At 39.1% G+C, this 16,138-nt stretch overlaps 1 long non-coding RNA gene across 1 annotated transcript in view; it reads left to right on the top strand.

The window, feature by feature from the left end:
* Positions 1 to 15,777, top strand: part of LOC103278348 (uncharacterized) — a 179,655-nt gene extending 163,878 nt beyond the window's left edge. The window contains exon 3 of the long non-coding RNA XR_010004255.1: positions 13,225 to 15,777. This is a non-coding gene — a long non-coding RNA (uncharacterized LOC103278348). The remainder of the gene's footprint in view (positions 1 to 13,224) is intronic.
* Positions 15,778 to 16,138: the final 361 nt, after the last annotated feature.

A 16,138-nucleotide genomic window follows, 5' to 3' on the forward strand; every position in this document is an offset into this window, starting at 1 on the left:
CCATCGTAGTGGATGATGAAGCAGCTGCTCCCCTATGGCCAGAATCAAGCATATCCTCAGGAAGCTAGAAGCTGGGGAAGGTTTAAATTGCCTCTGTGTCTGTCTCTGTTCTATGTTATATGGCATTGAATGTTTGTGTACAACGTGATCCGCCCTGAGTCCCCTTCGGGGTGAGAAGGACGGAATATAAATAATGTAAATAAATAAATAAATAGCTGTTGACACTGGCAATGTTGCAGAAATTTGAAGAGGTTTCTTCACATTCATTAAAAAACTGAGTATGTTTCCAGTGCATTTGATGGTTTTTCTGCAGGTGTAAGCTTTTTCCATTTTCTACACCACAGGTCAAACTCGTCCATCAGTGTGTTAGTATCTTGAAGACATTCATTGTAAAGTTCTGTACACTTGCTCATGTTGGATTTTAAATGGCCACAATTATTAGGGAGGAACACTTGCAGTTCCTGAACTACTTTACTGTGCCTTGTAAATCTTTCTTGAAGCTGACTGCAGAAATGGGATGTACACATGTAGCCTATAATATTCCATTGGTGTTGGTGCAGTTGCCTGGATGTTGCTTTTACAAGTCTGCTTTGAACAGATGCGAGGAATTCTAACTTCTCCAACTACAGACTCCATCATTGATCTTGCTGTGTCAAAGATGTCCTTCAATTCTTTCACAGATTATGTTCAAATCTCTGTTTCATCTCCCAAAACAGACAAACACTATGATGTGTAGCATCTTTCAACAATTTTTGGACTATCTTGTCACCACAAATGTCCATTAGTTCATTCTGTATTTGAGGACTAGTATAATGGGCATTCACAGATGCAGTTTTGAGATGGCTTTTCAGGTCAGTGTTTCCTGATGTGCCATGAGATCTCAACAAGGCCCTGAAATTACAATCACTGTGCAAAGGTTCTTCAAAGGAAATAGGTCCTGAATCATTGCTCCCTCTTCAAGCCAGTTCTTGTCGGCCACAAAGAACAAATAGACCCCCTCACACACACACACGCAAAGAAAAATGTTAATGATCCTAAAAGGATTCTAAGCTCAGCTGTGGCAATCCTTAAAGGAATCCTAAGATGCTAGGCAAATTAGGATTGCATGGCACATGCAAAAGCATCAGAGAATGGACAAATTCAGATTCTTGCTCCTGCACTAACCTCAATCTCACTCCCAACTCACTCACACAATGGCAGCAGAGGCAATGTGGTTCCTGTATTTAAAGGAAACATCTGCAGCTCCTCCTCCCTTCTCCTCTTCCTGATAGGCTAAGGAGAACATGTGACATACTATGTTTGGCTGCACTGCCCAGGAGAATTTGACTGCACTGAAAAAGAAGCTGACTCACTGCAACTTATGAAAAGTAACAAACTTCTTGCAAAACTTCCTAAGTTGGCGTTTTAATTTGTTTGCAGGGGGGGTTCTGTCTTTGTAAGTATGGATTTACCTATTTACTTAAAACTTACAACCCATGTCCAAATTTTTGCATAACCCTACTGGAAACACCATACATTGTTTTTAAAGTTTTTCTTATTCAGTTTAACCAGGGGAGTCCTATTCTGATGTCAGTTTCGGTGGATTATATCATCTTCATGCTGAAAATGTTCATTAAACATCCATGACATAAAAACTTGGTCACTTCCACTATGTCGGCTATTGCTTCTATTGCAATATAAATTGGTGGAAAGGTAGGTAATGATAGTATGAATAAATTTATCAAAATTTGGTTGAGACAGTGCTTGCCGTTCTGAAGGAACTCTAATTTTTGTTTAGATTTAGCATGGGGATTTAGTTAACCAGTTAAAATTCATGAGTAAACCAGTTTTTTAACCTAAAAACAATTCAGGGGGGGGCGGTTGAAGGCATACTCCCCCTTTTTTTTGGCTATGGGCTTGCATATAGCTTTTCTGTTCTAAGGCACTAAAGAAAATAGCTGGCCTTCAGTTAATTAGGAATATTAATGGTCCATTTTTGATACATGATAAAAGGAATCAGTCTCTCTCTCTGTCTCTTCATACACACACATTCTGAAAGTTATAGCTTTATTTCTGGGTTAGGAACTATAATTTTTAATAAGCAACTCATAACCTATGCTGAGGGTTGCATTAAAAAGTTCCTAATGATTTGATAAATCCTAATGAAGTATTTATGTGGAATTATCCCCAGCAAGGCTTGAACACCTTATATTATATATAGTAGAATAGCCATTTCAATCATGTTTATTCATCCTTCGAGTGAGATTACAGGGTCCTCAGTTTTTTTTTCATGTCATGTTCAATGGAAATTTCATTTGTTCCCAGTAGTCCTAGTGTGCTGCAAATCAATAACAAATGCTCCTTACTCATTTTTACAAGCCAGTAATATATTTATCTGCTTCTACTACGTTAACCACCACCCCTCCTCCAGCTATCTCTTTCTATAAAGATACCAAACCTTTGGAAGGGAATCTATAGTATCAAACATATGATATATTGCAAAGGCCAATTTATATATCCATTGCTGATACCACACCGTGGCAACACACACTCCATTTGTATGAACTGGTGTATGTATTAGGGTTGTCCAAATATTCGTTATGTTTCTCGTTTTGTAATTATTTCGGATTGTTCTCGTTTTTTGAAACAAGTATTGAAACGTTTTCCCTGGGCGCAACTGGCAATGTAATTCGAACCATCGTTGGCCCATTCTCTAATTGTTTCTTAAAATTTTCGTTAAATTTTTTCCTTCCAAATTTTTTTTGTTTCTACAACCTAACATGAATGGGAGCCTAGCGCAGCCTAACATGGCTACTGCTCCCTGGCCAATCAGAGACTTCCACGATGGCTGAAAAAGGTGGGGGCTAGCATCCTCCATGTCCATGTGGAGGATCTCTCCCCTCCCCAACTGAGCCAAGCCATTCTGGGTTGGGATACCGAGGAGAGAGGGTGTTTCGTGCGTGCTGGGAAACTGCTTGCTTGCTTGGGGGAGAGAGGGCTAAGTGACTGGGGGTAGAGTGTTTCTGTTGTTGCTGGTTCGATATTGTGTTTTTTTGGGGGGAAATTGGCTTGGGGCAGAGTCCTTGCTGTGGCTGGCTTTAGGGAACTTTTTTTCCCAAAGGACGTCTGCGTCCCTGCTAGTGCTGAGCTTGGGGTGCTTTCCATCTACTCCTGAGGGAGACCTTTTGCCTTTCTGTTTTCTTTTTTGGAATTTAGCAATCACCACATCAGCCCTTCTTTGCAATCCTGAAAGGGGGGGGGGGGAATTGAAAATAATAGTTTCCAAAGGACGTCTGCATTCCTGCAAGTGCATTGCTTCCCTCCTGCTCCGTTTGTAATCCCAAGCCCCCGGGCTGAGTGTTATTGCAGCAATCACAAAGACACACATTGTTTTCAAACCTAAAGGGTACATTGGAAGAAATAGTTTCCAAAGGACGTGGGGCACCCGCCAAGGCATTACTTCCCTCACGCTCCATTTCTATTCCCAAGCCTTGGGCTGAGTTTTATTTCTGCAATCACAAAGTCAGACATTGATTTGATTCAATAGAGGGTCCACAGCAATTTATAGTTTCCAAAGGACGTTGCCAATCCTGTCAAGGCATTGCTTGGCATGTGCTGCATTTCTAATCCAAAGTCCTCAGCCAGAGTTTCATTTTTGCAATCACAAGGTCAGCCAGTGGCACCATTGATCAAAAGGTTCAAAGGCAATTTATAGTTTCCAAAGGACGTTGCCAATCCTGTCAAGGCATTGCTTGGCGTGTGCTGCATTTCTAATCCGAAGTCTACACAGGTAGAAGAGGGACTTTTACAGTGATAAGAACCCAATTGAACAGGAAATAAGACTTTCAAACCAGGAACAGGTTTCTTCAAATATTGAAAAATAGTGTATTATAAAAAGTTATGAAAATTCGCCAAAAATCATAGGAGACAGGAAACATTCTGTAATTTGTTGAGCAAAGAGTGTGGAATGTGTTCTCCCACTGTACCAAATTTGATGAGAATAGCTCAAGAAATGAGGGCGGGAGACCCCCAGAAAAGTCCCCCCCGTTTCCTGTTTTTTGGCGATTGCGCATGCGCATCCGCCATTTTAGAAACATTTTAGAAACATTACGAATTTTCGGAAATATCCGAAAATTTTGGGTGAAACATTAAGAAATAATTTCTATATCGAAGAGCCGGCACCCCCTACTTTAGAAACGAGAATTGAAACATTTTTTCCATCGATCGGACAAGCCTAGTATGTATAGCTCTTTTGATAATAAAGTGTCTCAGACAATGATAGCAATTGGACAATAGTAATTGGATCAAAGACAATAATGTCATATATGAGAAAAGAGAATTTACATCATAAGTAATGGTGGTTCCTTTGTGCCACTTTTAACTCTGTGGGAGAAAACATGCAGCCTTTGTTTTACTCTAGCAGCCAAAAAAAAAAAAAAACCAGAAATTGGTCTCTACCCTTCTATAGTGCACACAGACCACCATATGCTTGAAAAATATATTCACATGGAAGACCGAAACAATTTTTTCCCCAAGCCAAACTATCAGGCCAAAGTTTGATAAGCTTGAATGCTTGTCAAAATTAGTCTGAAATGTTTTCTCTGATTAACATGCTGGTTTTCTTGTTGGGAAAAGGAAGGATCTGCTGACATTCAATCTCTCACTTGCAGTTCTGAAGTAGGACTGTGGGCTAAATCATACTGCCTCTATGACCATATCATAGGGTGTGGTTAGCTGTGCCAATCTGTAGGGTGGAAAAACGCTGAAGAGAGGAAATAATTCCTTTTGAAATCAACAAATAATAACTTCTAATTTGAAGTTATATATTTAAGTGTATTCTCTGGAGCAAAGAGCCAGAAACATGGTTTAAGACAGGGATCCCCAGACATTTTTAAAAAAACAGGCCAGTTCATGGTCCCTCAGACTGTTGGAGGGCCGGACTATAGTTGAAAAAAATATATAAACAAGTTTCTATGCACACTGCACATTATTTTGAAGTAAAAAAACCAAACGAGAACAAATACAGCCTCAATTTTAATAATAACCACAATCATAATAAAAATAATAAAGATGGTTGGAAGAGACCCCTTGGGCCATTTAGTCCAACCCCCTTCTACTTTCGTGCACCAAAAGAAAAAGCAAAGCACCCCTAACAGATGGCTACCCAGCCACAATGTTGTTCATCATCATCATCATCATCATCATCATCATCATCATCATCATCATGCATCACACAGTCCTAAACGCTGGAGAAGTATTCAACTTGTGATCTTGTGATAGGAAATCCAGCATATACTGTATCCAGCATATACTTGTTTGCTGTGTTATACTGTGTCTTTGTGCCAATAATAATAATAATAATAATAATAATAATAATAATAATAATAATAATAATAATAAGGATTGGAAAAGATCCCTTGGGCTATTTAGTCCAACCCCCTTTTGCCTTTATGCAACAAAAGCACTGGCAAAGCACCCCTTAATATTATTAATTAAATAATTAAAAACCATTATAAACAAGGAAAGCTTTGGAAGGCATGCACCAGGTGAGGGAGGAGGCGGGAAAGGCACACCTTCCTCAGTGGAGGAGGAGGGAGCCACCATTGCCGCGGGGGCCAGATAAATGGCTTCAATGGGCCGCATGTGGCCCCCTGGCCTTAGTTTGGGGATCCCTGGTTTAAAACATTCATTCTAGCAACATTATAGGAGTGGTCATACTATGGCCTAATTTTCTTTTAAAGACTCCTCTAAAACATTTTGCATTATAGTTTGCTGAACTTTGAAAAAATAGACCTAAAATTGTTATTAAAATATTATTAACAGAGCTTGGGCCAATTATTTTGTTGGACTACAATTCTCAAGTTCAATATTACTATTCCTGTGGTTTAAATCAAATATACTTCGGGTTTCATTAAGAAATTCAGAAATTTCTACTCCCACTTTTTCTTTAATCTCTTTTTAGAACAGGACCCTGCAGTGATCATTATGATTCGTATTATAGAATGTTTTCCCAATTTTTTTGTGGTTGACAGAAGGTGGTTGACTAGTAGCTGATAATTAGGCTCTGAAACAGTTTTCTTCAATGCAGCAAGAGAAGGCTATCATCTGGGATGAAATACTAACCATAGCTCAGCTCTTGTAGATTGAGATACATAGCTCCCACGATTGAGTCTATTCATCTGTAACACAGTCTCACTCTTTTCCTACTGCCTTTTGCCATACTGAGCATCATTGCCTTTTCTAGTGAGTCGTGGCCAAAATACAACAGTCTGAATTTAGTCATCTTGACCTCTTGGGAGGGTTCAGGCTTGAGTTGTTTTTGGGCACATTTATTTGTCTTTTTAGTAATTGACAGTATCTGTAAAAAACGTCTGCAGTACCACATTTCAAAAAGATGATTTTCTTCCTATTAGCTTTCTTCACTGTCCAGGTTTCACAACCATCCATAGAAATTGCAATACAATGGAATTTATCACCCTAACTTCAGTATTCAATTATATATTTTTACACTTCAAGAACTAGTTTAGTCCCTTCATACTGCCTCTCTAAGTCTTATTCTTCTTCTGATTTCTTAATTGCAATATCCATTCTGATTAATGACTGATCCAAGTTATAGAAATCCATAACTGTTTCAGTTATGAAGTTATGTAAATCATCTGTAGTCATTTGTTTGCTTAATGTTCAACTGCAGATCTCCTTGTGTACTGATATCCAATATAATGCTCAAGTGCTTCCCAATCAATTTCGTAAACAAACATGTCAAGATGTACAGATAGATCTGTATATTTTTATGGTCCTACCAATTGAATGGAAAAAACACATAAGATGATATGGATTAGGGCCAGTATTATATTTGGTTATTTTGACTTATCTTTATACCTTTCTTTAAAAAAAGTTATATAAAACCTTTTCTTCACAGGTTACTTACATATAAATGTTCAGTTAGTATTTCTGGCAGGGAAGACCAAAAACACATGTGGACTGTATGAACAATGGAGATGCTCATATCATGTTGTGGCCTGGACCTTCTGTTTGGACCATGGGTCATTAATTTCAAAAACCAAATTGAAACAAAATAATTTGTGTATGTGTGAGAGAAAGTGAGAGTCAGAGAAAAAGACAGAGAAAGATTTATGTTGTGGTTCTACATATGCTGCCTGAACTGAGGAACAAAAATTAGGATCAAATGCTAACAAGTGGGTGTGATTGCATTATGATTTGTAAAAATACAAGCTTCCATAGACTATTTGAGCTTTTCTTCTTTTTTAAACTCAGCACTGAAAGAAAGGAGGCCACTGCCAATCTTTCACGGCAGGCTGAGAGTAAAAGCAAATTTTTTGTTCCTCACAGTTTCGAACTCATTAGAATAGAGTACAGTGGGAAAAGATGCTTTGATGTTTTCTGTGTGTCCCTTGCTCCCCCCCTCCATGTACAAACCCACTGATGAAAAGAATAAAGCAGTTTTGTAATATTTCCCAATTCATTATGTACCCTATAATTTTTTCTTACGTTTGGTAGCTGCTATAAACCTCTAGAGGCTCAGTTCTGGAAACTGCTTAGTCACACTGCCGGCTAAACTCTGACACTTGGAGAACAGGGTTTTCCTTGTATAATACAAGGTGGTACTGTCACTACAGCTAAAAGATTTTTTTGGCAGCCATGTGCTGATGCAGTATAAAAATCAGATATCAGTGAATTTGAAAGAAGCACTTGATAGAGGGCTCTTGAGCTTATAGTGCTCCACTTGTCAAAGAACAATGGAGATCAACCTATAGACTCCTTTTATAGTCAATCCTTTGACTGCAACAGAAAAGGGAGACTACTGGCAACTTGGAGACAAACAGATTTACTGGGGTAGAAATATTCATAGCCTAGAGCAATCACAATAGGTTAACCAGATATAAGACCATTTTACCCTTTCTGTTGATAAGCCTGGCAGTGCTCTCCTTCACGTAGACTACAGTTTAGTTATGACTACAGAGCACCAAACATGCAGATGGTTCATATACAGGCATTCTCCAAGTTACAAACAAAATAGTTTCTGGAGGTTTGTTCTTAAGTTGATTTTGTATGTAAGTCAGAACAAGTCATTTTTAGTGTAACTCCAGCCATATGTATTAGGCTTGAGCGATCCACGAAAAAATTGATTCTAAACTCGTTTCAAAAGTAGGGGGGGTAGCGTTTCGTTTCTGATGTCATTTCTGAATTTTGCCCCCCCAAAAATTCGAAATTAACGAAAATTCGTTAGTTTCAAAAGTAATTCGTTAATGGCGGACACGCATGCGCAGTGGCCCAAAACAGCCCAAGGGGGGGGCTTTTATGGGGCTCTCCTGCACTCATTTTTTCAGCTATACTGATCAAATTTGGTACAGTGGGAGAACACAATCCACCCTGCTTGCTCGCTAAATTGCAGAGCGTTTGCCCTTTCCTAAGATTTATTGCGTAATTTCATAGTTCATATTAAAAAACTTTATTTAACAATTGCAAAAATCTGTTCCTGCTTTTGAATTGTTATTTCCTGTTCAATAGGGGTTCCTTCACTGTGAAAGTCCTTCAAATACAAATAAACAAATTACAAAAACAAATACACCCTCCCTTTTGCCCAAGCCAAGTGGTATTGCGGAGGATGATGGGACTTGCAACCTTTTGCCAGACTTTGCTAGGGTTGATAGGAGAAAGAGATTTGCAGCAAGCCCAAATTGAGCAGCTCAGGGAAGAAAGGAAAGAGAAAACAATACACCCTCCCTTTTGCCCAAGCCAAGTGGTATTGCGGAGGATGATGGGACTTGCAACCTTTTGCCAGACTTTGCTAGGGTTGATAGGAGAAAGAGATTTGCAGCAAGCCCAAATTGAGCAGCTCAGGGAAGAAAGGAAAGAGAAAACAATACACCCTCCCTTTTGCCCAAGTTGTTTTTCGGTGGATTATGGGGAGTTTTGCCAGACTTTGCAAAATGAAAATTGGAATATTTGATTTCTTCTATTTGCAACTCACTTTAATGCCTATGCAAAGAAAAGTTTCCTAATCAAACGAAAGCCCACCCCGCACCCAGGTAATATGGCGCAGCAGAAAAATTGCAGGGCTGGTGGGCAAATGGCAAATGCCAAGCTGGTGGGGGAAAAAAGCCCACAGGCCCTTTGAAAAAACACCCTAACCCACCCGTTTTCCTCCTCAGTCCTCACCCACCCACCCACCCTTTCTCCCGGTCTTCTTTAGCTCAGCCAAGGAAGGAAGCAATCTTGCCTGCCTGCCTGGAATCTCAGTCCCAACCACCACCCTCTCTCTGCAGATCCCGAGCCAAATGAGCCACGAGGCTCCCTATGCTCGCTCTTTTCATTCAGGACATACAAGCCCCTCCCCTGGGTTAAACGTGCTCTCTGATTGGCCACAAGGTGGAAACAATATCTAGGTTGCCCCAGTGCACTTAAACAAGTTTGGGTGATTTGCAAAACCTTGTTTTCCTAGCAAAAAAAAACGACGACATTAGAAAAAGGGCCTATCGCGGTTCGAAACCACGGGATCCACACGAGTGGACAATCTAGGTCGAATATTGCTTCACAAGTTACAAAACTAACGAATTACTAACGACAAACAGGGATATCGAATTATTTGAGCAAGCCTAATATGTATGTGTGTGAGTGTGTGTGGATAGCATAGGGAAGGGTTTACACCCCCATGGTGTTTGTTTTGCTGTCTGTGCCTCTTCAGAAGATTTCACCTCACTTTCTGTCCCTGTGAGAATTTGTCGCGGAAACAAGAATTTTTGAATGCTTGGGTGGGGAAATGGCAGCGATGATGGCCAAAGATGGCTGGCCTCCTGATGGGCCACTGGTACTTTCCCCTCTGCATAATGATCCTCAATTTATCAATGGGTCATATAAAAATCAATGATTTTTGCCCCAAAACCTGCCCTTGACTTGTACATGAGGTTATATTATAAACAAGTATATACAGTAAGTCTTCCCATCTTCTGCTATCTAATCAAAATGGTTTTTGTACTCACTTTTCCTCAAAAGAGTTTTAAATACATGTGGGTTTAATATGTGCATTTTCCCAAACAGGTGGTGGGTAGCACATGATTATGATGAACTAGCTTTTCTGTTGCATCGGATGGTATAGTGGTAACTAAATGTATGCTCCTCAGGAGCTGCAGAAGCACATTTATTCCCTTGCCACTTCTTTTTTTTTTTGATGAGGCAATAAGAAGAAAGCCCGGGCATGACAATGACTGTTTATGCAAACCTCTGGAGAAAAGAAAGTGACAGGGAAATATTCTGATGTACTCCTGAGATTTTTTTTTTGTGTTTTTGTCTTTTGTTGAGCATAATAGGAAATGAATATACAGCCAAACCTTGACTTTCATAGGCTTAACTTTTCAGATTAAATTAAATGGGATATGTTTTGAATTTTGAGACCTATTGCAGAAAATTGCAGATGATATGTATAGACTAGGAAATATAAAGAAAACTTTAAAAACTTTAGTAAGTCATGAATGCATAAGGTATGTACTGTACAGTTATGTGTGTTAAATATGGTCAAATGTTTTTACAGTATTGTGAGATATTCACAGTTCTCCTGGTTTGTGGGATCCTGCATCCCTAACTTCTGCAAATGTGGAGAGCCAGCTGTAATTAATCATGCTGATGACATATGAAGACTTGAAATGGATTTTCACACTAGATTATACCATATGAACTTTTTGAAAGTTACAGAAGAGCATGACCGATACGTCCTTCTGCAAGGTCTCCCACCAGATGAACAATATACAACAGGAGCCAAGGACCTGCCAGGCAGAGCTCCATTGCCCAGCTCCTGATCTGCTGTAATGGTGCACTGCAGGTTGTCCCTCCTGCTTGTTATTGCTGGTGGAAAAAGCATGTGAAAACATGTTTAAGCAGTAAATGTTAGGCATTTGCAATCAAAAGTCAAAACAAAACTAAGGCTTAGCAAAAATTTCGTTATTATAATGAGAGTAATGACATGTATTTATTTTTTTGTTAAGTAATTGAACAAGTGGGAAAACTTTAGGGACTCATTTCTCCCTCATTCTTAGAGCTATCATGATGAAACTTATTATAGGGGAAATTTTGATTTTTTTTCAAACAACATTTTTTAAAAACCTACAACAGCTATCTACTTGAATTTTATATACAATGCACAAGATAACCAGGTCATCAACCTCCAGAAGTTTCAGAAAAATTTAAACATCTGCAGATTTTCTGAGATTTTTAAAAGTTTAGACAAAAACAATTTATTCCCCAAAAAAGGGACAACAGCAAAAGATAGATGCTTTTGAACTGTGGTTTGGAGGAAAATTCTGGGAGTGCCTTGGACCTCAAGCCGATCCAGCCAGTCCATACTCCAGGAAATAATGCCCGACTACTCACTGGGATATTAGAGGCAAAGATTAAGTACTTTGGCCACATAATGAGAAGACAGGAAAGCTTGCTGAAGATAATTATGCTGGGGAAAATGGAAGGAAAATGGAAGATGAGTTGACCAAGGGCAAGATAGATGGATGGTATCCTTGAAGTGACAGGCTTGTCCTTGAAGGAGCTGGGGGTAGTGATGGCTAACAGGGAGCTCTGGCATGGGCTAGTTCTGTCAGCGGGAATGATGGGTAGCAGAGTGAAATCCAAAAAATTCACCATCCCGGTTCACCTCCTTCTCTCCAGACTGTTTCCCCGTGTGGAAAACAGCACTGGATAAACTCACTCCAGCAGACCAAGTCCAACTGTTGATTAAACTTTATTTACATGATCTATATACAAATAGAGTCAATTCAGTCCTTTCCTCCATGAGTGCTTGCCGAAAGCACCCATGCACACACACAGCACATTGCTCATCGCTGTTCTCGGCTCGACACAGGAAAAAACACACTCCGCATTCCACAGGAAACAAGATAGTAAGTCCCGGTCAAAACACACTTGACCCCATTGGTCCTGTGATACATCAATCATAGCAGACTCTCATTAACTCCATAATTGCTGAATCCAGATTGATTTTAACATTTCACAATACACAATACCCTGACAAGTTCATGGGGTCACAAAGAGTCAGAAGCAACTGAATGAATAAACAATAAGCAATCCTCTTGAATGTCTGTCTGTCTATATGACACACAATTAACCACATAACTTCCACTTAGCACAGATTTATACTATTACTTACTTCAGACTTTGCAGAATTAATCATTTTGTTATTAGACTGATTCTAAACAGCTGGGGCTTTCTGATGCTGAGAACTGTCTTCTGGGAAATGTAGTTTAGGGCAAGACCTTTTGCATTCTCTGCCATAGGGGGCCTCACTTTCCCAAACTACCTGTGTTCTGTCTCCCACCCAACTCTGCTAGTCCCACCCCCAGTTGCCTTTCCTTATGGTAACTGGGCCAAAAAAAACAGTCTTGGTTTTAAAACACTTAACGTCCTCTTGGATTTACCAAATTTGCTTAATGCTTATACTAAAAATTAAACTGACCTTGGGAGGCATGTTACAGAATCTTAACAAAAATGGTTGATGTTTTTATTCTGAACCCCCCCACCTCTCCTGCATGTTTCTAAAATCAGTATGTATGTACGAATGTAATGAATTTGATACGGCTTACGAGGAGTAATGTCACTTTTGCACAGCCCTACTAAATGTGATTGGGTGGGAATACAGAAGTGATGCTTAAAGATCTCAAAAAGGTGGCATGTACTTGAAAGAATTGTCAAGTTGTATTATTTGTTAAGAAACAGAGTGGAACCAATGATCTCAGCTGGTGTACTTGAAATAATTTGATGGGAAAAGACAATGAGTAGAGTGTAACTTTTATTCTATGTTTTATATGCTGTAAAGGTGAAATGAATGAATGGGAACCCACAATGGGTCTTAGGAATATGCAGAAGATTGCAGTCTTGACTTTCTATATATATATATATATTGTCTTTTGAGACTACTCCTAATAAATATAATTTAACTCAGCAGGAATTTCCCCAGCCAATCCTCTGATGGCATTAATTAGAACTATTATCAAATTGTAAAAATTTGAAGGCAAAATCATTATGGGTACAAAAGAAACTTGAAGTAAAATCATACTGTTTGTAGGTTTTGCCAGTCTTTAGCAACAAAGGTCCAGTAGCAGCAAGTGAATGCAATGTTCCATGGAGAAGCAAAACACAAATGAAAAAGCACCCGGTCCCCTATTTCCCAGCAACAACATCAATTCCTTCAATAACAAATGAAATCCTGTTCTCGTTTGCTTCCAGGTGCACGTGAAAGCTTGAACTGCAAGGGAAGAAATGCACTCCATCAGTGCCACAGCTTTGAGCAATTTGAGGGTAAAATTCCAAGAGTCAATGTGAACAGAATTCTAGCAAGCAACAAAAGAGCAAAATTACACAATTTCCTCAAATGCACAGACTTGGAGGGTCCATTGTGACTCACTTGGCTGCACTGGTTAATATTATGTCAGCAGATAATAAAGGGTTCTTATAATCACAGCCGCCTTTTCCTTGCTGCAGGATAAAGTCAAACACTTTATGCCCATCATCTTTGTTTTTCAGTTGTCATTTGTATAATGTGCAGCATCTCAATCAACTGCCGTCTTCCTCTGTGCTTGTTTTATACCCTTGACTCTTTTTGGCAAGGGCAAAAGAAAAATATGTTATCTTTTGGATTAATCTAGAACAGGCATTGCCTGTATATCAGAACAAAGCTTCAGTCCTCCAAACTGTTTTCCATGCTAAGGTGGATTCAATTGGTTAATTAGCACTGGTATATTCCAAGAGGAATGATAATTTAACCTCCAGAAGCAACTCCTTAATTGTACAAAAATACCAAATGCAATGTACACAGAATAGGAAAATGACTTCAGTGCTTTATTTCATTTCATGTCAGTTAACTTTTTTAAAGGGACTGACAAGAATGAATTGCACCGATTATTTTCAACTGAATTAAAAGCGCGTTATTATTAATAATACCCTAACTAAAGGATGCAACAAAGCTTTATTGTGTATTGTCTTTCTGGGATTTTTGTTTATAGCTGGACCTAAGTATACATTTTATCATTTTATGCTTCCATTCCTACTTTCATATTATTTTTCATGTTATGACTATTAATGGTCATCAGGTGAAAGGGCTGCTGAGATTAGCCTAGAAGTCTCATCAGGTTTATAGATACATGCCCTGTACATACTGAGATTCTGCAAGACATTAAAGGAAGCCAGACCTTTATTTTCTTGTCTTTTCAACATTCGGTTTTTAAATGGCAATTTTAATATCAGCACAAAGCAATTTCTGGTGATGAATGACTGCTGAAGATTAAAGAATTATTTGCCCTTATTTTTTCTAAAGCATCAAAGTTCTGGAAGTCTGATGATAAATCCACTTTTTGTCCTAAACCGAGTGTACAATCCTCAAAGTATTTATTTCAGAGTATTCAAAAATCAATGGGACTAACCTGACACAAATGACTTTCTTTGAGAACCATGTATTTACAGTGTAAGCTTGATTTCCCATTTTTTTTTAGATGGCATTGTCCCAGTTCTGCTCTACTTTCCTTGTACAATGGTTTTAGAATATCTTACTTTCTGGTTTTGACAATATCAAATACACATTTTAGACCTAGTCATATAGCCTGTGCAGTTTGCAGCATTCCTTTGTATTGGCAGGCAATGAGATATATATATAAATATTTTTTCAGATGTAACAGTACAGACATTTCTTGAGAAACTCAATGCTCTCGGCATGTAAAAGTATCAAGTAGGTTACCATGAAATGGGGACAGCTGAATCTCAAAAGAAGTTATTTTTCTGTTGTTGATGGAGTTGAAATTTGCCCTTTCTCCCTGGTACTGACAAGGCATCCTTGGAATCCACCAATACCATCTGAATAAACAACAGAGACAAAAGTTAGACCTATGACTCTTTTTTTTTTTTCTCCTGTATAATTTTTATTATCTTTGTCTGGTGAAGAAGCTAGTGAAGCTTGAAAGGCTGCATTTAAGTATACTGAATTTTTCTGCAATAGAGGAAGTTTTTGGCAAGAGGGAAAAGTCGATTAGGTCTTCATTCATTGAGATTTTTAGCTCCTACAAAAAATAAAATTGTTCCACTGGAGTACATTTGGCAAGTTGTCCCTACGCAGCACCTAAATGTTTTTCCATGTGTAACTCCATAAGAAATTCAATGTTCTCTGCCTAAAAAAAAAAGAAAAGCCGTTTTCAAACAGGACAGGGGCAGCTGCATTTCAAGGGAAGTTATTTTTCTGTTGCTAATGCAGTTGAAATTTTATAACTTGCCTTCTATTGCCCTTTGCCCCTGGTTCTCACATGGCCAAGAAGAAGTGACCTCTGTCTGCACTGAAATCCCTTGATACCATCTTAACTGACAAGACAGTAATATCTGAGACAAAATGTAGGCCTGTGTGACTCTAACATCTTCATCTTTCTAAGCCCCAGCTTGTGCCAGCTGAATTGCTGACCTGAAGGTTGGGTTGCTGACCTGAAGGTTGTCGGTTCCAATCTGTGAGACAAGATGAGCTTCAGTCTGTCAGCTCTAGCCTGCGGGGACATGAGAGAAGCCTCCCAGTGAACACATCCCAGCATCCGCTGGGCAACATTTCTCTAGACTGTCAATTCTCTCATACCAGAAGCAACTTGCAGTATGTTCTCAGGTCGCTTCTGACACTATTAAAAAATGCTTTCTATCTCCTGTATGATTGTTAATGTGTTTGCATGATGAAGATGGTGAAGTTTCAAAAGCTTACTTGTTGCATTTTCTGCATTTGAGCTGCCTAATAAAGTATCACTCCTTCTCGTATATCCTTTTTATTTTGTTGTATGATCAATATAGCTATTCCCGAACCTGTTTCCTAGTCTTGATATATGTGACATTTCTCCAAATCTTTTGCACAAGAAGTAACAACACAAATGTACTATGCATTCTTCACTCAGGGTATGGTCAATGGATTGTCACCTTGACGTGGTGAGGGGGCCTGCATGTTCCAATGAACCTGTGGGCACAGCCACAGGAGTCACACACTCCCAGGAGTGGCCATAGGGGAGGATCCAGACCAAGAACAATCCGAAGACCCAAAGACCTCAATGGCGGAGCAGGCGGAGGATAACATGGTACATGTTACAACGGCTGTGAAGGCGGAAGAAGGCCGCAACAGACTGAG

Source organism: Anolis carolinensis, chromosome 3 (assembly GCF_035594765.1).
Source record: "Anolis carolinensis isolate JA03-04 chromosome 3, rAnoCar3.1.pri, whole genome shotgun sequence".
NCBI classification, from domain to species: domain Eukaryota; kingdom Metazoa; phylum Chordata; class Lepidosauria; order Squamata; family Dactyloidae; genus Anolis; species Anolis carolinensis.